The sequence below is a fragment of the Mus caroli genome, unplaced genomic scaffold (assembly GCF_978045245.1).
Source record: "Mus caroli unplaced genomic scaffold, Mus_caroli_1 scaffold_17, whole genome shotgun sequence".
In the NCBI taxonomy this organism is placed as follows: Eukaryota; Metazoa; Chordata; class Mammalia; order Rodentia; family Muridae; genus Mus; species Mus caroli.
This window is the reverse complement of record NW_028227272.1, coordinates 38,763,230-38,785,682: the sequence shown is the minus strand read 5'-3', so window position 1 is coordinate 38,785,682 and position 22,453 is coordinate 38,763,230. Positions and strand designations below refer to the sequence as shown.

The 22,453-nt window shown below is 38.9% G+C and overlaps 1 protein-coding gene and 1 long non-coding RNA gene across 6 annotated transcripts in view; one reads left to right on the top strand and one right to left on the bottom strand.

Moving 5' to 3' along the window:
• Lsamp (limbic system associated membrane protein) overlaps nt 1-22,453 on the bottom strand; it is a 2,143,093-nt gene that overhangs the window by 420,795 nt on the left and 1,699,845 nt on the right. The gene's annotated exons all lie outside the window — the stretch shown is intronic.
• On the top strand, nt 4,024-10,915 carry LOC110311483 (uncharacterized). The gene is made up of 3 exons (XR_002379959.3): nt 4,024-4,079; nt 4,166-4,248; nt 10,852-10,915. It is a non-coding gene; the product is annotated as an uncharacterized LOC110311483 (long non-coding RNA).

Genomic DNA, 22,453 nt, shown 5'->3' with positions numbered 1-22,453 from the left:
GGAAACTTTCTCACAGGCTTAAAGAAGGGGCTAGGGTCAGGATCTCTGTAGGCATGTCCTAAATGAGTGATACATGAGGCCAAAGCTGCAATGGAGATATCAGAAAGATAGAGAGCTCAAGTACAGAAGAAAGCTGTAGGCATGACAGAAGCTAGTTAGCTCAAAAGAGAGTCCATGCGAGCTATACATTACAGAACTATAGGTGCATGCCTCTTTGAAATCCTTTGGGTGTCATATCACACCACCATATGCTCTAGATATAAAGTATGAAACATAGAATTTGATGTTGGTCTGCCTGTGTTTCAGTAGTTTAATGCACCCCTGCCTTACTATTTTTCCACTCTTCCTTTTAGAAAGAAAGTGCTTACACTATATCATATATGATGGGTTTGGACTTTTAAGAAATATTGGTACTATTGAGAGTATAGTTGGTGATATACTTTGAATTAGAAGTGTATCACTAAGGCCCGTGGATCTAACATTCAGTCTGCACTGGTGCTGGTGTTTTTAGATGATATAGGATGTACCAATTAAGACATGGGTCACTGAATATAGATAGATGAGAGTTATAACCAAGCTCTGCTTCAGGTCCCATCTTCTGTTCCTGGTGCATGGTCATATAGTGAGCAAGCCATTGTCAATAATCTCACCAATGCAGAGCCACATCACTATGCAATTTCAGCCATAATGGGAGCCTCTGAAAATAAAAAAGAGCCCATAGGAATAGTTCCTTCCTTAAGCTAGTCTGTCAGGTATATAGTCATATCAATGAGAAAAGTAATTAACATAGGGAGTTTTGAAAAATCAATACACACCCAGTAATAAAAAAAATAGTGAAGTGAAATAAAGAGTAATATGTTTTATTTGTGTTTCCCATGCTAGGTGGTCCTGTGGAAAACCTGAAAAGATCAGGGATGTGTGGCTATGGTGGAGTTTCTAAGGAAAGCTGTGTACATCAAAGGCTCTAGAAATTATGACTCAAGTTCATTTCCCCCTTAAGTAACTTCAGTTTTATATGTGGTACCATTATATTTTCAATATTGTATTAAAAGATCCCAATGAAAGAGCATTTACTGACTCAAAAATATAAAAGAAGATAACTGAATTGCAGACAGTGAAGTGATTGTTGGAAGAATGAAATTATAAGTAGGTTTATGAAAATGTTTAGACATACAAGAAAGTCATGGAGATGTTACTGAAAGACAGAAGTGTGGAATTGTTTAAGATCATTTGGCAAAAGAATATAGGCATGTTAGGACAGAGATGGGAGTCGTCTTGTTCTCATCTTTTTGTTTGTTTGTTTGTTTGTTAGATATTTTTATTTACATTTCAAATGTTGTTTCCTTTCCTTGTTTCTTCTCTGGAAAATCCCCTATCCCTCCTCCCTTCCCCCTGCTCCCCAACCCACCCACTCCTGCTTCCTGGCCCTGGCATCGCCTATACTGGGGCATAGAACCTTTACAGGATGAAGGGCCTCTCCTCCCATTGATGACAGACTAGGCCTACATACTGATTCTGAGGACACTCAATGCTGGCCAGTATCAGGCCATGTGTCACTGAAGATAGGCTGCTGAGAGTTATAACCGAGTTCTGCTTCAGGCCCCATCTTCTGTTCCTGGTGCACGGTCATATAGTGAGCAAGCCATTGTCAATAATCTTTATAGCCGTATCACTTTCAGCCATAATGGTACCCTCTGAAAACATGAACTCTCATGAATAGTTCCTGACAATATCAGGCCACAGGTTTGTTATCAGCTTTGAGTGCAGAACCTTTTTTTTTTTTTTTTTAATTTAGTACAGCAAAAAAAGAGTAAAAAGAAGGACATTTGACATTTCAGATATAAAATAATGGTAAATTAGTGCATCTGATATATATCTATATAGGTATATATAGATATATAGATATTTCAAAACTTGTTAAATTTTTTTTTGTTCCTGACTGTATCCTCAGCAGGAAATCCTGAGTGACTCTATGAATAACCTGTCCTCTCTAATGTAATAGTCCTGTCTCTAGTTCATCAGCCATGTCACCTTCAATTAAGCAGTGGCTCAGTCGGTGCAGGGACAGCCTTCATATTAGAACTGCAGAAATGTTTCTCCTTTGTGACTTAAGTATTTTTCCAACTGTTGGAAAGTTCACCAATTGCTGCTTCAGCTCCTTGGAAGACACAGCTTTGTGCGTCTAGGCATTTACTGTACTAGTAATTAATGCCGTGAGCTTTGTAATTAAAAAAAAAAAAAACTTTTTGTCTTTATACTCAGGGTGATAATGCTGCAAGTAAAAATTAATTAAAATGAGATGAATTGCCTTCAGTTAAAGGAAACAGAAAGTGAAAGGGAGGGGAGAGGGAGGAGGAACCTGAAACATCCCTGGCCTTATTAATGATGTAAAGCAGGGGGGTGGGGTACCTGTTTCTTCCTACTTTCTCTCTGTTCTATGTTATCGAGCCTGGATTAATGTAGACACAAATGATTAGTTGCTGAAGACACACAGCAAAAGGACATTTCTTGTCGATTTTGGCTATGGGTCACCATCAAGACCAAAAGCAGCAACGCCCATGTGTGTGTGTAAGCCTCCCTTCAACTTCTGTGTTCTAGTCTGCTTGGGGTAATGAGCTGTGAAATTGGCTCTTATATTATTATTAATTAAATCGACCAACATTTTTTTTTTGATAGCCGTATTCTCTACAAGGTCTTGAAAAGTCCCATCACTGATCATGACAGAGCTTGAGTGAGACGTTTGGACCTCTGATCCTTCTAGTCTAAAGCAGATGTGAGTTCATCGTGCTGCATACTGATTTTTCTAAAGTTAGGCCCCAGTTTCGACTGAAGGTCACTGCCTCTTTAAATTAGAGCACCATGATGACATTGCATTTTTAAAAAGAAACAGTAGTCAATCAATACATGGACCAGGGTCTCCTAATACGCAGCCTAGGATTCATGTGATTATTTAAAGGCCATAGAAATAACAAAAAGCCCATTGCCTCTCAGATAGATGATACATGTACAGAAAAGTAAATGCTACATCACACAGAACCACTTGGAAGTTAGCATTTAGAGACTAACAGGTTTGGTGCTCTGAGAGACAGGAGTATCCTATAGGGGGATTCATTGTAGAATGAAGAAGTCAGAAATGGCTTCATAGGAAAAGTGAATCAAACAGGGCTGGCAGGGAAAAGGACGGAGTAAAAGACAAAATCATTTTCACCACTTTTAAAATATATTGTCTTTATATAATTTGGTTACTGGTCATAGAAGTGGAAACTACTATATTCAGATAGATACTTATATCATTTCTCCAGCACTCTTGTATCTTAACAATATCTATAAAACTGGTTCTATGGATATATTTGGTATTCTATGGATTTTACATCCTAGAAAGCCTGCCTTTTTAAACTGCAAGGTTCAGATACCCCTCTGTTACATTTTCAACCATTAAAATTTTTCAACAGCTGATAGGATGGGAGCTATTTCATGTTTTACAGTTCAAAGTTAGGGTTCAGGTCTTGGTGCGTGAACTGAGAAAATCTGGAGAAACATACAAAGAAGTAACAATTTTAGGTCTGGATTTTGATTGTAGTACAAGAGAGGCGGGGAAGCTTCAAACGATCTCTGAAAAGCTAAAATTAGTATTTCACATTCCATAGCTACTCCATATTTGGGGGGCCATTTCACTAGCATCACCGGGTAGCAGTTTTCCAAGAAGCCAGTAGTGAGTGTGACCATATGAAGCTTCCTTCCCCTTCTGTTCTAAATCCCACAGACTGCTAAATTAGATTCCCTAGATTTAACGACTACGTTGGCATTCTTTTAGTAAAGCCATCTGTACAGCAGTCTCCCCTTATCTGCGATTTTACTTCCTTTAGTTTCCATTTCAAGTGGTCAACCATAGTATATCCAGGTCATAAAGATCCTTCCCTCAATAATCATCTAGGAGTCCCCACATTTATCAGGCTGACTCGTGCGGCATTGTGATGTAACCCTTAAGTAGTAAGTAGTCCAATGCTGCATCACAGTGCCTGCATTCTACACCCCACACTGTCTCATGGAGGCACTGTATCATCTCCTAACATCACAGTGTGAGAAATTTTGAGATAGTAACATTCAGCTATCTCTTATTACACTGTGTCATTAAAATTCTGATGTTGTTCTTATGTTCTTATAGGCATGGATGGGAGGAAACACAGGAGTACAACTAGTCTTTGGTAAACAGGAGGATTCAGGCACCCACGATGATACCCTCTCTGGGTAAGGAGACCATGTTGTTCTTGTACTAGGGCAATTTGAGAAATCCCTCTCACCTAACATATATAGACTCAAATCATCACATGGGCCATACCCTCTCCAGACGAAGGGTTTATGGCCATCAGTCCAGCTTTATAGAACTACCTACATGGCTTGCAAAGATCTTAGTTTGGCTGTACAGCACCTGCCATTTTCAAGCCAGGAAAATCAATCCTAGTTTCTGCTGGTTCAGCCTCAGAAGAGGAGAGTTTGGGAAACATTTGTTCTTCTTCTTCTCTTTTTTAAGTAGTAGAGTAGATTTGCTGCCAGAGGCAAGGAATGGCTTTGTATCAGATGAGCATTAGTCTTAAACAATTGGGTTAAATGAACCTCACTGGGTTTTGATGGATGTCTAATATGCTTGTGAATGGTTGCTGAACTCAAAACTAGAGAGAATCCCCTCTCAACTGGAATGTCCTCAGCTACTTTAGTGAGAAATTAGCAAGCAAAGGAAACTGTTAAACTTCCCCCAACATGTATACCTAATTTCGTGCTGTACGCTCATGGACTGATATGCTTTGTAGCACAGATGATGCTAAAATACCCAGTCAATTCTTTCTCCTGTTACCTTTAATCATTTCTTTGAAACTTATAGCAAAGGTAGCTGCCGTTAACAAACATCTCGGAACTTGTAGTGAACTGTGAAGCCATATTTTAATTAAGAAATGATGGACAAGATTATACTTATATAAGAAAAGGCAGTCCTGAAGTAATGAAGCAGTGTGGAGAAAAATGAGCCAGAATAGGAGTGACAGTAAATTACCAGGTGCAGGTGACTAACAGATATCCTGTGACCTCTATGAATTCCACATTGCAGAACAATGTTAACGGATGCATGGTTTATGTGCTCCTGCCCTCCTCGCTCCAGAAGGCAGAACACCGTGTTCTGTGAACAGCAAAAAATACTCCCACTGACTGGCTCAAACACTCTCCCCTGAAAGGACTGGGCTTACAATCTGGTGCAGGCAAGGAAGTGCTGACTGGCCTTTGGCACCTGTACAACTCTTGGCTCACACACTGGGCCTGGCTGTTAGAAACAAACATAGTAGCAGACACCTTGGAGCTGCCCCTCCAAGATATACTGCTTCAGTGCAAACCCTCGGTCTAACCATAGTTCCGTTCTTTTCTGTAGTAGATGTTGAATAGAAGCTTTTCTGGGGCCTTTATAAGTCTGTTCAAAGATTCTAAGGATTGGAGAATACAGACTCATTCATTTTTCATTTTAGCTTCTCTTGGGATATGAATGTTAGGAGCAAGAAGAAAGAATGAAAGAACATACAGAGAGAATAATTCATGAAGTGACCAAATGCTACCTATAAGATAAGAAGGAAGAACTTGGCAAAACAGAACTGTGTGGAAGGACGAGGGGGCCAGTGTGGGACGTGGGCAGCAGCCTGGGGCAGTTCTTCATTCCTTCATTTGTTTACCTCCTTATTTATTTACTTAAATAAGAAATACTGCTCTGACCATTGGAAAAGAGTTGGCACTTCAATTCAGTCATAAAGAAAGCACGACACTTGACTGCATTAGAATCCTTTTGTGAAGTCTAACTAGAAGAGAAAGAAATCTTCTCAGACACCGATAACTGAGCTTAAAATCAAGGACTCTCCAAGTCATAAAATTTAGCATTTCTTTCTCCTTTGAGTTGTAGTTCTCTGACATTTAACAGAAATACAAGGACCTGATCTCACAATATTGATATTGCAAAAGTTCTGGTTTTGGTTATTCATCTCCCACCCCCAACCCACCCCCCGCAGAACTTTGCCATTATTTTCAATTCTGAAGTGCAATGGTCATTTCAAAATAATAATTCATAATTTTATTTTAATTTGGGGGTAAATAAAAGGTAGAATGTTGTAACTGCAATATACATGGAGGAAACTTGTAGACCATATATAAATGACAATAATGATTCTGAGAAGCCCAGGGGCTGGGAAAATTATGTTATAATCCATCACCAAACTGGGTTGCAAACAAATAATTTAAAAAATAGACTAATATGTTGGCACAACAGATATTCTGAAAAACAATTTGTGGCATGTCTTTCTACTATGCAGAATAATTGAATGAAACTCAAATAGGCCAGCTTTCAAATTCTTGGACTTTTTGCTGAATTGTGTCCGTATTACACATGAAGCTTGTGTCCATCAATGGAGGAATAGACAATGAAAATGTGGTGCACATATACATTGGCGTTTATTCAGCTATAAGGAAACATAAAACTATGAAATTTGTATTAATGTGAGTGGATCAGGAAAGAATTATACAAAGATAGCTCAAACTCAGAAAGACAAATCCTGTTATGTTTTGTCTCACATGCAAATCTTAGATATACCTCCAAGGAGACCACGAGGGAAGGAAAAAGGATTAAAGGAAGGGGTACAGAGAGGATGATAGAGTAATACAAGATGTGAAAGGAAAACAGGCATTATCGGGGTAGAAAGCTGCCAGATTGGTGGGGTGGGGCAACTGGGGAGGGTGTGAGAGGAGATCAACACAAGCAGCACAAATACACCATAATAAAACTTATTGCCTTGAATATTAGTAGAACCAAGCAACTAAAATAAAACAAATCATACCAACACAGAAAAGAATAACTGGAAGGAGAAGAGACTTAAAGGGACGGATGGAAGGGATGAGGAGAGCAAGGAAGGGCGAGAGAGTGAGGAATCTGCCTCTCAATGAAATCAGCACCAAATACATTAAGAGAAAAGAAGATGTCTATAAGATACATTCCACATGTCACTTGACTCTTGAATTTTGTGGTATTTCATGAAGTTACCAACATAATTACTATAAATACATCAAAGCAAGCCCTTAGATAGCTGCACTGTACAAAAATAAAAATAAAAACCAAAAAAAAAAAAAAAAACAAAAAAAAAAAAACAACAGTTTCCCAGCAGGGTCTCTGACTTCTGTATTCTATTGTTAGAGTGAGACTTAAATAAAGACTGGAGGGTGAGTCTTGTCTGGGTATCTTAACCTACATAGGAGACTGGATTAACAGAAGTCTTACCTTCAGATTCTAGATCTCTCTCTCTCTCTCTCTCTCTCTCTCTCTCTCTCTCTCTCTCTCTCTCTCTCTCTCTCTCTCTCTCTCTCTCTCTCTTTTTCCGAGACAGGGTTTCTCTATATAGCCCTGGCTGTCCTGGAACTCACTTTGTAGACCAGGCTGGCCTTGAACTCAGAAATCTGCCTGCCTCTGCCTCCCGAGTGCTGGGATTAAAGGCGTGTGCCACCACTGCTCAGCCTAGATCTCATTTCTAAACTCCACTCTTCCATACAGGCCTTGTTCACACACACATGAAAACTCCTAGAATGTGCTCAGTCAGGGTTGTTGTGACTTGTTTTACTAAAACAGGTAGTGAGTCTGCACACTGCAGGTGTTTCCTTTCTTTATCTTGATTGTCATCCCAAAGCAACAGGCAACATTCAGTGCAGGTAGTCTCATGGACTACTAACATGAAATAAATAAAGAATAAATTGCGTTTTCATGAGACACTTTTTTTTAAAATATATTTTTTATTAGGTATTTTCATCATTTACATTTCCAATGCTATCCCAAAAGTCCCCCATACCTTGCCACCCACACCCCTACCCACCAACTCCCACTTTTTGGTCCTGACATTCCCCTGTACTGGGGCATATAAAGTTTGCATGTCCAATGGGCCTCTCTTTCCAGTGATGGCCGACTAGGCCATCTTTTGATACATATGCAGCTAGAGTCAAGAGCTCCGGGGTACTGGTTAGTTCATAATGTTGTTCCACCAATAGGGTTGCAGATCCCTTTAGCTCCTTGGGTACTTTCTCTAGCTCCTCCATTGGGGGTCCTGTGATCCATCCAATAGCTGACTGTGAGCATCCACTTATGTGTTTGCTAGGCCCCGAGCTAGTCTCACAAGAGACAGCTATATCAGGGTCCTTTCAGCAAAATCTTGCTAGTGTATGCAATGGTGTCAGCATTTGGAAGCTGATTATGGGATGGATCCCTGGATATGGCAGTCTCTAGATGGTCCATCCTTTTGTCTCATGAGACACTTTTAATCATTCTGGTTTTTATGTACTTTATATTTCTACACTTGATCTTAGCGAAAAGGCGGAGAAGCAATGTACTTTATATTTCTAAGGGCATATTTCATTCAGAATTTCATGTTTGAAAATATTTATTATTTTAAATAGACTGTATATTGTCCTTAAAATGCACACGCCCAAAAGGACCCCATTTATACTTGTCAGAAGGTGACATAAGGGATTCATTTCTAGTCTAATAATGTACAGTATAAAGGCTAAACTACCTTGTTTTCAATTTCACTGGGTTTTTTTGTTTGTTTGTTTTTTGATTTACAATAAAAGGCAAGGACACAGTAACCGAGAAGAAAAGAATTCCATGGGTTCAGCCTACCCATGCCCTTCATCTTGACTGTCACTCACCCATTACCTAGATTTACTTTTTAAATATAAGTCCAGGCTTAAGTCCAAGACAGTAGAGATGATAAAGGGGGCAAAATGAAACGTTTAGAATATCAGGCACAAGACCAGCACAAGTTCAAACCAGGCCAAACCCCACCAAGGTGACAGGGAAGTGTTCACAAAGTTCCACCCATAACTAAGAAGTCCTTTGCAATAGGTAGCTGCAGGGAGAGGGAAAAATCAATTTTCTCCAGTGGAGTGACATAGGGTATATCAACCACACTCCAGGGCAATTCTCACAGTCAGGAAGGGTTGGTCAACACAAAATGTACACTCTGTGGTTTTTGTGCACTTTTTTTGTGTTTTTCGTTGAGTGGGGGTTGTTTGTTTTGTTGTGTCTTGCTTTTTTTTTTTTTTTTCTTTTATAATGTGTGTCCTTTCTCTTTGTTCTTGGTGAAGAGGAGACAGAGAGGACATGGATTTGGGTGTGTAGGGAGGATCTGGGATGAGCTGGAAAAGGGGAATATAAATATGATCAGCATGTATTGTATGAAAGAATTTAAAAATTAAAAAAAATGTTTTATGAAATCCAGAGAGAGGTAGGATGCGAATGTTCTGGGGAAAGTAAGAGGAGGGGATACAATCACGATGTTTGTATAAAATTAAATGACACATGTAAACAGTGTTAGCAAAAATAATGTTGACAGTGACTGAGGGAGAGAACTGTCATCAACCTCTGACCACTGCATGGACTTATGTAAGACTTGCATGTATGTGTACACACACACATATGCACACACACCACATACACACACACATCACAAACACATACACACACACACACACACACACACACACACACACACTTTCCTCAGAACTATAAGCAAAGATGAACCATGACTGTTACTGTTTGTTATGTAGTGCATACAGCTTTGGATTCTTTACATTAATTCCAAAAAATGTTCATAATTTGGAAAGAGCCAGCTGTTTAAAGGACTTCATTTTGAATGGAGACAGAGTCATTCTGTATTGCCCAGGCTGGCCTGGCACTTGAACTCCTGTGGTCTCTCTCTCCTAAATGTGAGATTGACAGGTATGCACCATCCACTCAATATTCTTCTTTAGAAAGATTCATAGAAGATGAATGTGACCCTCATATCAATACTAAGAGCAATGCATGCAGAGTATGAATTGGACCTTCCTTTTATTTTTAATATGTGTAATTCTTTACTAAATGATGGGATATATATATGTATATATATATATATATATATATATATATATATATATATATATATTTATAAATGCAACCTGATGAAAAAATTTAGTATTGCCCATTCATTTTTAGGGCTGAAAACTTAGGACTCATACATTAAGATTACAAATTCCCATTCTTTTTTTTCTTTTTTCTTTTTTTTTATTAGATATTTTCTTTATTACATTTCAAATGCTATCCTGAAAGTTCCCTATACCCTCCTCCCGCCCTGCTCCCCTACCCACTCACTCCCACTTCTTGGCCCTGGTGTTCGCCTGTACCGGAGCATATACAGTTTGCAAGACCAAGAGGCCTCTATTCCCAGTGATGGCTGACTAGGCCATCTTCTGCTACATATGCAGCTAGAGACACGAGCTCTGAGGGTACTGGTTAGTTCATATTGTTTTTCCACCTATAGGGTTGCAAAGCAAGCATTGGTTGCCTGCAGCTTTTCTTCTAGGGTGAATTCTCCAAATCACGTTGGCCTATCAATAGTGTTGTTGAATTTTCCTTGTCACTCAGGCTACCATATTACCAAGATTTCCTGGGTACAGTGTTCCTTTCATGCATATTACATTGTATTGAGACAGATTTCCCATCCTAGTACAATCCTTCTGCCATCTCTTTTGCAGTGTTTTCTGAACTTTAGATGTAAGGCTTGCATTATAATTCTACCAGCTGAGGCCAGGCACCCCACAATTAACTGTTATCTACATTTTCACCAGTATGGCCTTTGAGAATGGTCTCATTTTGCTGCAAAAATAAAGAACTTCTTTGGTGAGGGATGAAAACCAAACTTATCTGAAGACCTAAAGAGAAGTATTTACAATGAGGTTAGAAATTATGCTAGTTTAGTGAAATGACACTAGTAGGATCTACTCTCTCTTTCTTGGCTTCAACAGGCAGTATCATACATGGATTTCCTTCTATTGATCAAGCCTCACAAAAACCCCTGTGGCAGACATGGGAAATCTTCCATCATGCTATTGGCCAGTGAAGTCCAAGAAAATGTCTCATCCAACTCCTTTTACAAACAGGCTACTGCCACTACCCTTCGTTGCCTCTAGGAAATTGAAGCTAAGACACCATACACTTCATATGGAGAACTTAATCAGCAGCAACTGCTACAGTAATGGCCACCCTGAAGACTAGCCATCATAGGACTGGAAGGAACTATCCAAGTAGCCAGGAGAGAAAAGTGGTCAGTAGCCATACCCAGATGTGATACCTATGAACAAAAACAATGTCCAGCATACCCAAATATCTCCTAATGCACAACAATGGCATTTATATTCTGGAGGTAATAAATTCCTTTTATTTCTTTCTTAAGATGAATTCTTCTAAATGCAAACCAAGTAATAAAATCTAGAATGGAACACTTGATACCAAATAATCAATAGTGCCAATATGATCTAGGATATTGTATTCCATCACTTTATTTTTGTCAACATTTGTTTGTCATCCCCATAAAATTTAGAAGTAGTATTTGACCCATTGTATGTGTAAAACAAATCAAAACAAGGAACTCAAAACAAACAAACAAACAAACAAATATCAAATGAATGAAACAACAAGGAAAAATCAGTGAGTGATAAAGAGGACAGAAAGTGAATGTATATCATGTATCTTGTGGATTAAAATGTAAAATCAAGTTAAACAACAGTAAACCTCATACCCTAATCTTCATGGATTAACAACTCACTAACTAAATCAACCGATAGGACATCACATTACAGTGTCTAGATTTCCAAAGGCTGGTATAAACAAATACCCAAAGCAGGACTTCTCCATATTAAAAGAAACTATTAATATTTGAGGCTGAATAATTAATTCTTCATTGTGTGGAATATTCCTATAAAATGTGAGGCATCTCTGGGTTTCTACTACCTGTATGAGAGCAAGTAGCTAGTCCTCAAAAAAGTATGTGGACTACCAATGTCTCTCTTCTTTTTTTTTTAAGATTTATTTATTACTATATGTAAGTGACACTGTAGCTGTCTTCAGACACACCAGAAGAGGGCATCAGATCTCATTACAGATGGTTGTAAGACATCATGTGGTTGCTGGGATTTGAACTCAGGACCTTTGGAAGAGCAGGACTTCATAAGAATGATTAAGTGCTCTTGACCACTGAGCCATCTCTCCAACCTGTGAACTCCCAATGTCAACACACATTTCCAACTTTATTTCAAGGGACAGAGTACCCCATATTGAGTCTTTAGGAATTTGTCATATAGGAATAGCACCTTTGCTATTGACTGCTCCAGCAAACAGTTTTTATTTTCATCACCAGGTCTTATTTTTACCATCCTGACTCTCTCCTCCCAAGTGATTTCTCCCTCAAAAAGACACCAAACATCTTGGCTTTCCATAAGATAATTAAAGCTTTCATCATCATTTTTGATCCTGCTTGACAGTTTTGAAAAACAGTTGAGATTCTAGAACAAAAGCATAAAGCAGCTATAATTTTTTTCAAAAAAAAATGTGACCTTTTGAAATATTCCTGTGTAATGGAGATGTACTGAAATATCCATCCTGACTCCAGCAGAGAGTTACCTACATGGAACTACACATAAGGAGAAAGCAGTTCCTGAGTTACCTGCGTGGACCACTTGCCTTGTGACTCATCACTCCTCACTCATAGCCTTAGAGGTGGAAACAGAGCTTGATCATAGAGATGGGAGCAGAACCTTTTACCTATGAGCAATGTTGACTGGATAACTCTATGGTCTGTGCCTAGTGAGATTTGCACTACTTTGTCTTTCTCTAATGTTAGATAAAATATAAGCTTTCCAAGTTACACCATATATTCTAATATTTTCTGACTTTAACAGGAAGGTGCTCAATATAAAATTGAAATGATAAAATGGCTACTGTTGATTTTAAGTTGCAGTACTGAATCTTCTGTCCTGCAGTCTGATAGCCTGAGAAAAAGACAAGGCCATATGCTTTTGTTCCCCTCCCCCATTACATACACTGTGCATCATCTACCCTACATCCCATAACTATAACAGGTATGGCACTGTTTTGGTGATTTGCAAAGTATATAAGTGAATCCAGCATTGTTCTCCCTATGCCATTGGATATAGCTTTACCATTAGGAACTAAGAGAAGTAGGCATTGAAGGCCTACTTGAGGCCCAAGTGAATGTGTTTCTGAATGTCCATGTTCACACCCAGAGTCCTAAGTATCTGTGTCTATAAAGCTTGTATAACTAAACTGTAGAAAACTACTGCAGTTTCATGGACCACACGGTTTTGAAACTACAGTTTGAGTTCTAATAAACTGTAAACAAGACAAATTTTTAAAAAGAACACAAAAGTAAGATTATTGATTTGAAAGTTATCTGCTGAAAAACTAGAAATTCTTTCCTTAAACTTATTTTTTTTTCTGTTAGCACAGAAAAATATTTTGCTGGCTCAAATTATTGGCTAAACACAAGACAGTGAGAAATGATAGAGGATATTTTGTTTGATCTATTAAGCATCTCATCCTTTGGTAACATTATCATAGTTACTCTTATATTGCTGTGTACAGACACTATGAAATATACAGCTACTACAAAGAAAAGAATTTAATTGGAGGCTTGCTTGCAAATTTAAATAGTCCAATATCATCATGGCGAGGAGTGTGGTAGGAAGCAGGAAGGCAGGGTGCTGGAGAAGTAGAAGTTTTTACATACTAACATCCAGGCAACAGATGGAGCGAAGACTCTAGGCCTGGTGTGGGCTTCTGAAACCTCAAAGCCCATCCCCAGGGACACACCAACTCCAACAAAGCTACATCTCCTAACCTTTCTAAACAGTTTCTTGCCCTGATGATTAACCAATCAAATATATGTGCCTATGGGAGCCATTATCATTCAAATCACCACAAACATATGCAATTATTTTACATTTTTAATGGATAAAACATAATATAATTTTGTAGAAATGTATAAGGATACAAAAATTATTTTCCCTTTATACAGTTATGATGAAAGAATAGGCATGCAATCATCCCAAAAGTCACTACTCTTGGATAAATAATAATTTTTCTTGAAACAAGGTTACACTATGCATCCCTATGAGGCCTGAAACTTTTCTTTGTTGACCAGGTTAACCTCAAATTCATAGAAATGCGTCTACCTCTAGCTCCTGAGTGCTGGGATTGGTGGTATGTATAACCATTTGTGCCTAATACAAGAACTTATTAAGAATAAATGTTATTTTTGCTTAAATGTAGATTTTTCTTGTTTAAAAATAAAATGTACCTGATACAACTTTGACTCAGACTGTGCTAGGGATGCTGCTGCCCTCTCTGCTGGACACATCTTTCTTCACTGCCTCAACTGATTTTAACCTAATAAGCTTTATATTATACTCTCTATCTATCTGTCATGTTTAACAACCCTTGTTTGAACATTTACATCAATACAGCATAAGTATATTTTCCTTTGTGTCACTTCCTTTTTGTAATTATAAAGCACCTTGTCCATACTCTTCATAGGTGAGTACCACGAGACGGCATCCCAGGGTTCCCTGTAGGAAGACATTTGTGAGCCACAGATGCTCTCAGGTACTTTTCTGTTGGGCATGCTCCAGCTGGAATTGTTCCTTTTTATTTTTTCTATTTTTTTTGTGACAATGATGCACATACACTAAAGTCTACATGGGCCATTTACCATCATGCAATAAGAATTCTCCATGTTTCTATAAAATCTTCATCTATGAAGATTATTTTCAGTTATGTTCACTTATGGGGTTGGAGGCTATTATCAGAGACGATGTTTCTAAGAACAGGTCAAAAGTTCTAGCGAAGCAACTGTCCTTTAAAGTCTTTTATGCAACCTAGATACTATGAGCACTTGATTGGCTAAAAACAGTACTTCTCCTATATGCTATATGTGTGATGGAAAAATAACAGAAGATAAGATCTTCCAGGGCTTAAGTAAAATGACAGGTTTCAGAGAAAATACAACTTCATCAGTTAGAGCAGCGTTCAAAGGACCAAGTGTGTGATCACCTTAGTATGAGTCTAACAGGAGCTCTTTCCTGTCCTGTCTCCAAGAGAACTGAACTAGTAGGAGGAGGAGGAGAAGGAGAAGAAACAAAAGCTGTGCTAACAAAGGGTCACAGCCATGTGCAACCAATTGAACTATGCCTAGTGTGATTTCAAGGACAAGGCCATTAAGAAGTTCATCATTGGGAACATTGTAGAGGCCACTGTTGTCAGAGACATATCCAAAGCAAGCTTCTTCAATGACTATGTGTGTCTCAAATTCTATGTCAAGCTGTATTACTCTGTGACCTGGGCCATTCATTGCAAGGAATAGATCTTGTGAACCCAGGAAGGACCTAAAACCCCAGCCCTGACTTAGACCCTCTGGTGCTCCATGACAACCTTTACTAAAGCCCTTGTAAAGAGATGGTTTCATAAGGACAGAAGAAATAACACCTTGGGGAGTTAAAGTGGAAGTTATACTTAAATTAAAAGAAAGATTCTAACAGGGGTCTGGAAAATAAATAAATATATTATTGATGAAGTAGAAATACATGCCAGATAAGTGCACCAACATATTCATACCAGCTCTGGTTGCAGCAATATCATTCCTTTTTTCACAAGAGAATAAAAATAGGACTCAGAACTTGACTTAATGAGCGGGAGATCATAATGAATCCAAAGGGAAGAAACAAGGCAAGCAGTCAGTAGGCCCCAGTCACTGATGCTACATTGTGTATTCTCAGCCTCATGCCCATAAATATTTGAGCTTCAAGGCATCTGTGAAACTCAAGTTATTGTAATTAAAATATGGTTTTAGGCAAATATTTATTTTTTCAGAAGGCAGTGGTTTCATCAGATTCTCGGGGGAGAGGGGCATACAGCAAATACTGTTAAGTATTATTATGTGATGCCAAATGAGCAGGAAACCTTATGTCATCTTTCGAAAAATGTATGTTCGTTAAACAGTCTGCAGACATAAACACTTCCCTCTCCTGGGTGTATGCACCTGTGTGGAGGAATGCCTATGCAAGTGTGTGGAAGAGAATGGAGGATTCAGGGGAGGGCTCCTGTGTTGTTCCCTGCACCAGCCACCTTTTTGTTTCAATGTTGATATTCTGACTTGTCTCTCACTGGTTTGGAGCTGGCCAAGTCATCTAGCTAGCCGGAGAGACCCCTGAATCTTCTTGTCTCTATTACCCTAGCCCTGAGATTATATTCATATAACACAATTTCTGATTTTTTTCTCTTCCTAAGGTTGAAATTATAGTGTCAAGCTCACAAGACAAACACCAATAGAGGATCCCTCATTTATTCCTTGCTCCTTCCCTTCCCTCCCAACTTCTCCTCTTTCTCCCAGCACCCTCCCTCTTTCTCTCTCCTTTTCCCTCTCTCCTCCTCCTTCCCTTTTTCCTCTGCAGTACAAAGATTTGGATTCAAGGCTTTGCTCATGTGGAGTTAAGCCATCAGCCAAATTTTATCCTCCCTTTCCCTAGTTTCTTCCCAGGGTTATTCCATCCTTATTTATTTTATGCAGAAAATCCCTTCATGTATATTTTCTTTATACCAAAGGCTTACAAATATCAACATAAATAAAGGTACAACCAATACCATTATGGATATCACTGCTATTCAAATTCCTCCTCCATAATAATAAGGGGCTTTTTTTTCTGGGCTTTATATGCATCTATATTCTGCCCATGCCCCTCCTTGTCCATTGTGTTTGAGGCCCTCATATAGAAACTCCCTACTATGTGCACTCAGTGTTGCTAACAGAGTAGGGATGTTCCCAAGGGCAGCTGTGAAAGTTAGGAGGATACCACTAAGGAAAGAACAGGGGAATGGCATTCCTTGCTTCTTATCATCACATATCACTGTTGATAGCTTGAAATGTTGGGAGCTTTATATGACTCTTATAAAAGTAGAGCCTTCCTTTTAAACTCTGTATAGCCACCATTTTCATGCAGATATGTAGACCATATACTCTGCCCTGTTTAATTTTGCTCAGCTGTTTATCTCTCTGTGGGATTCAGGAGTAGCAAACAACCGAAAGAAACAAGAGTAAAAGAAAAAAAAAAAAGATCAGCAAGGAAAACCTATCCAAAAGCCTATCGCAGACCGAAGGGGAGAAATCCAGGTCTGCACAGATGAGTGCTTTTAATTAGGGAGAGGGCTGAACAGCAAAAGGCTTATGCTAATAAGCAGGCTCTTTTAATCAGCTTATTAAAAAGAAACATTTTTAACAGCCAAAATAGTTTCAAAAAATGGTAATTATTAGAAAAGCATTAGCAGGTTGATGGTGGAGGAAGAAAAAGGCTGGCCATGAACTGAAATTAAAAAGCTCTCTGGATGCTGTAGGCAGGCCCAGTGGTCCTGAAGAAGTGGGGCAGCTTTCTTGTGGTCACGCTTAGTGGCCATTCCGTCCCTTCTTGCCCAAAATACTGAATTCCTATCCAGATCACCTACTCTCACTTCATTTTTTGTTTCTGGTTGTTTCCCCTACCATTTCTAACATGTTCTTTCCAAATACTTTTTTTTTCCTCCTGGTTTTTGTCTCCAGGCGTTTTGGCTGTGCTTTCTTTCCTCTGATAAATATGCTTTTCTTGTCTACTGTTCTCTGTAGCCCAAACATGTTCAACTGATCTAACTAGAATTTCAACGCGGTAAAAGAAAATATCTCATGGTTGGCTTCTAGGGGAGCATTTTCTAGTAGATTCATTCATCCTGCATTCTAGAAAAAAATCTTCTGAAGAGTTACTGAATTCTGTTGCAATGTGGCTCAAAATATCGAGATATAATACTGTGAGAAAAGTTCTTGGTTTTACTGAATTTTCTATGAGCCATCAAGATAAGAGGGAATGAATGCAGAAAGGTGGTAAACAGAAAGTAGAAAAAGTTATGAAACTAATCAAATGAAGCTAAGACAAAGCAAACAACACAACTGAACTCTCCCCAGTCCCCCAGTCCCCCAGTCCCCAGTCCCCATCTCCCATCTCTTATACAAGATATCAAGGAAAGGGCACTGCTTGAATCCATGGACCTAATCTGAAGCCTCAGAGGCTTATCCTGGGCATCTGGAACCACAGAAGATGCACAGCAACTACCCTGAGTTCAGGAGAAGGAAGGAAGGTATGCTCTAGCTGCTTCTTCCAGCCTGCTACCCACTCACAGTGCCTTGCTTCCACCAGGTCCAGCAATGGGTCATTAGAACAGGGAATTTGAGAATCTAAGCCTCTGGAGGTCATACTCCTGCCACAAAGGAGAACTGGGCCATGAATAGATGGAGTGAGATGACCCAGCCACCCAACTCCAGCACCCACCAGCTGCTTGACATTGAAAGGCAGTCAGGTGATGAAAATAAAACTCTAAGTCAACAGGATTGAGGCACACATGAACTCACAGAGACGGAGGCAGCATGCAAGACTCTGCACCAGGTAGGGCCAGAGAGCTGAAAGGAAAAGTGGACCCATGCCCCCATCCCTAACCTAGAAGCAATCTCCAACTGATAAGCATTTGCAAACAAGAAAGTTTAGTTTCCTCCAAGGGAGACTCACTGTGGAAACAAACTACTCCGAAGGGTAGGGGACATGGTCAACAGTAGATGGTCAGCAACAAATGAACTCAGTGGCATCCCTGGGGGTCTTTTGTCTTATAATGTGTATGTCTTACAATGTCTTATAATTCCTCTTTTTCTTTTTAAAATTTTTATCTCATTATTTTTATTTTATTTTATTTATATATTTTCTTCTCTCTTTTTACCCTATAGGTCTTTGGAGCATCTATTATGGCTTTGAGTTTAGTGTTGCCATGGGAACCCTGTGTGTGTGAACAAATGACTCTTGTTTCTAGTGCCTTCTCCTGAGCTCTTTTAGTTCTCCTGCTTGTTTTCTCCAATTCCGATGTGTTGGTTTTTGTTTTATCTTATTTTATTTTTATTATTATCCTTCAGAAACCAACTGTTTGTTTTCTAGTAAGAGACAAAAGGGGAAGTGGATCTGGATGGGAGGAGAGGTAGGGAACAACTGGAGGAGGAGAGAAAGGGAAAAACCATAGTCAAGATCTATTATGTGAGGAAAAAAATACATTTTTTAATAAAATGAAAACCAGGAAAAATGCAGTAGATCATTCTACTTGGCTTCCTCTTCACGTCTTTCATATGTTCACCCATCGCTAATTAAATAGGAACACTGTTTTGAACATTCTATCATTGCTATTTTACCTTAAAAGACAGATTTAACCTGATAAATTTTGTTGGGAGACCTAGAGTTATGCAATTTGGGTGTGGGAATTGTATTCTTATCACTTTCTCCTTTGCCATAGTGAGAACAGCCCAAATATACACATTCAAAATTGATCACCATGACCGTGACCGAGCACCAGGAGCCAGTGATGTACAGAATGCCCTCCCCACCATTTATTATTTACACATTTATTATTCTAACCACTCTCTACTAGAAAATAAACTCCAAGAAAAGAAGGACTCAGGCTCATTTTCTGCTGACAGACACTGAGTATTAATAATTTTGGATAAATGAATAGGCAGTGACCCCCTTACTGCCTTTGATATTAAATGTGCTAGGTGAGTTTTGCTGACTGCCTTATATTATGAATCTATATCTCTCCTTAAGCTAAGGCTCTTTTCTCTTTTGCTTGAGACTCTTAGCATGCACTTCCTGGATTATTCTGAATGTTCTGAATCTCCAGCCTCTTTCCTGATAAAGCACTTTTCATAACAACATCACAACTATTAGTCAGGGTGAGACGCCGCAGAAGAAATCAATCCTTATCATTTATTCTCCAGAACTCAGAAGAAATGAAATGTTTGTATTAAGAGGTACAGTTGGCATAGCCTCACAATTGCCTGGCAAATACAGAAGTGGATACTCACAGTCATCTATTGGATGGAACACAGGACCCCCAATGAAGGAGCTAGAGAAAGTACTGAAGGAGCTAAAGGGATCTGCAACCCTATAGGAGGAGCAGCAATAGGAACTAACTAGTATCCCCTGAGCTCGTGTCTCTAGTTGCATTTGTAGCAGAGGATGGCCTAGTAGGCCATCAATTAAAGGAGAGGCCCTTGGTATTGTGAAGATTATATGCCCCAGTACAGGAGAATGCCAGGGCCAGGAAGCAGGAGTGGGTAGGTAGGGGAGCAGGGCGGGGGAGGGTATATGGGACTTTTGGGATATCATTTGAAATGTAAATGAAGAAAATATCTTAAAAAAAAAGAGGTGCAGTTAGTGCTGATGTGGCTATAACATATACATATAAACAATGCATAGGGTCATACTCTTTCCTTGATCCATTAACATCTCCATTGTTTTCTTGTTACCCAATAGATGAAATTAAAAATGCCTCAATAATACAGATCCTCTCAAAATGGCATCCCTAATTTTCTCTTAGCTTTAATTTCTTCCCCCCCCCTTTTTTTTTATATTCGATATTCAGGTCAGATGAATGTTCTCACATTTGTCCTAACATACCAGAACTTTCCATAAAATTGATTCTTAGTGTCTATCACTCCATCTGTAAAAGAATTTTCCTTTACATCACTGGAGAAACTACCAAGATTCTTCTTAAGCCAAGTCCAATGGGCTCATTTGTGACACCTTTCCTATATCTCCTTAATGAAATTGATTCTGTCTCCTCTGTTTGATTATAATGCTACCATATCACATTTCTTATATGTGTAAGTTCTGTGCCTCCCACTGGACTATCAACTCCCTTAGGAAAGGGAAGATACCGTATCTATCAATGCTTCTCTGTAGCCTAATGGTTCCATGAAGCAGAATTCGTTGAATGAATGAAAAAATGGATTAGTTAATTCAAACACGCTTGAGAGACTGTAGCTATTTCCCCATTTATAGTCCCACTTTCTCAAAGGAAATCAAAATTGTGAGTATTGATTTTAAGGAAAGAGAGACTGGAGAAAAGGTTGAAAATAGAATGTACTTCAAAAATGATATGCACAGGGACTCCTCTGCCCTTTTCATTACACACCTCCTGTCTCCAACCTATCATTCTTTAAGTGGGGGTGGGGATAGGATAGCATGAAAGTGGGCCAAATGTAGGCAGCCTTGTACTGTGGCTTCACAGGTCCTCATGGAAAAAGCAAATCAAAGAATATTAGAAGTAGAAAGAAATGTCAGCACTAATCTACACCGAACTGTTCACTTGCCTATTAGGAAAGCCATACATTAAATAAGCTTGGCTTGCCTGCAACCACACAGTTAATAAGTAGCCGAATCTTAATTCAAGTTTTCTAAATAAATACAGGCCAATGCTCCTTTAGCACACCATAGTTCTCTTTGACATTTTTGTTATTTCCCAGACTTAAAAGACATTCTTATTCTTTCTAGCATGGGTTTTCTTTCTACGTTCTTTTTTTTTCAAATAGTCTATACATGCTTAAATGCAATTGTCTGATATATAACCAACTGAGAACATTTATGGGAAGGCAGAGGGATGTCAGTTGATATTAAAAATAGAGTCTGCATCTATAAAATTTTGCCGGATTTAAAATATGAGGAGCACAATAGTATTGCCTGTACCTAACGGGAGCCTACAACACCTAAATGCATGTAATTTAAAACCTCTATACCTTCCTTGCAGAACAATCTTATTTTCATTGTCATGTTTTAATGTGAATGACTATAGCAGGCAAATGCCAGTATTCACAGCCCTAGTCCTAGTTTGTCTGAGAAAATTATGCCAAGCGTGCAGTGCCATCTGGTCCTGTAGCGATGCCATCCTTTCATTTCTCAGCTCCGTGATAAACAACCCGACTGCACGTCATTCTCCGAGCTTCACAAGCACCTCGGGGCAAGAGAGGAGGGGATGTGTCCCCCCTCCCATGCCACATCTAAAATGATGCATATGGCTGGGCGGGCATGAGAAAGGCAGTTCTTGAACATTTGGGCCAGTGATGAATGGGAAGGCAGCTCTAAGCACTCAAAACAACCACAGGACAGAAATATTTTCTCATAATTTGCAGAGATCCTGGTAGGAGTGATTGTGGGGGAGAAAATACATGAGGCAGAGATGGGGTGATGAGTCTCATCTTTACTGATTCTGGTCATCTGCCCGTTAGCAAATGCTCAAAGGTTGGGCACATGGTTAGAAAATCAAGTGGTAGAGTTACAGAGAACGGTATGGTGTTAATAATTTATGCAGGGCTTATGGCCCATTTTCTGTGGGACATAAAAGTGAGGTCATGAAGCTCTGATATTGATGAGAACATAAGGAAGTTGAGAGAATTCTATGTCTGGGAGTAACTATTGCCTAACGTTTAAGATGCTTCTGTTTATGTCCCCTCTTTGCATTGAACTTGCTGTTTTTCAAACTGCCTGGTGCTTTTTCAGTGTTTATCTATTATACAATGGCTAAGGCTTTTAATAAATTAATTGTTATATAACATCCATTTCATTACCTGAGACACTAATAAATAGTTTATTTATTAATACATATAACCAATTATATATACAATTATATATTATATAATAAGTTATAATGATATATAAAAAA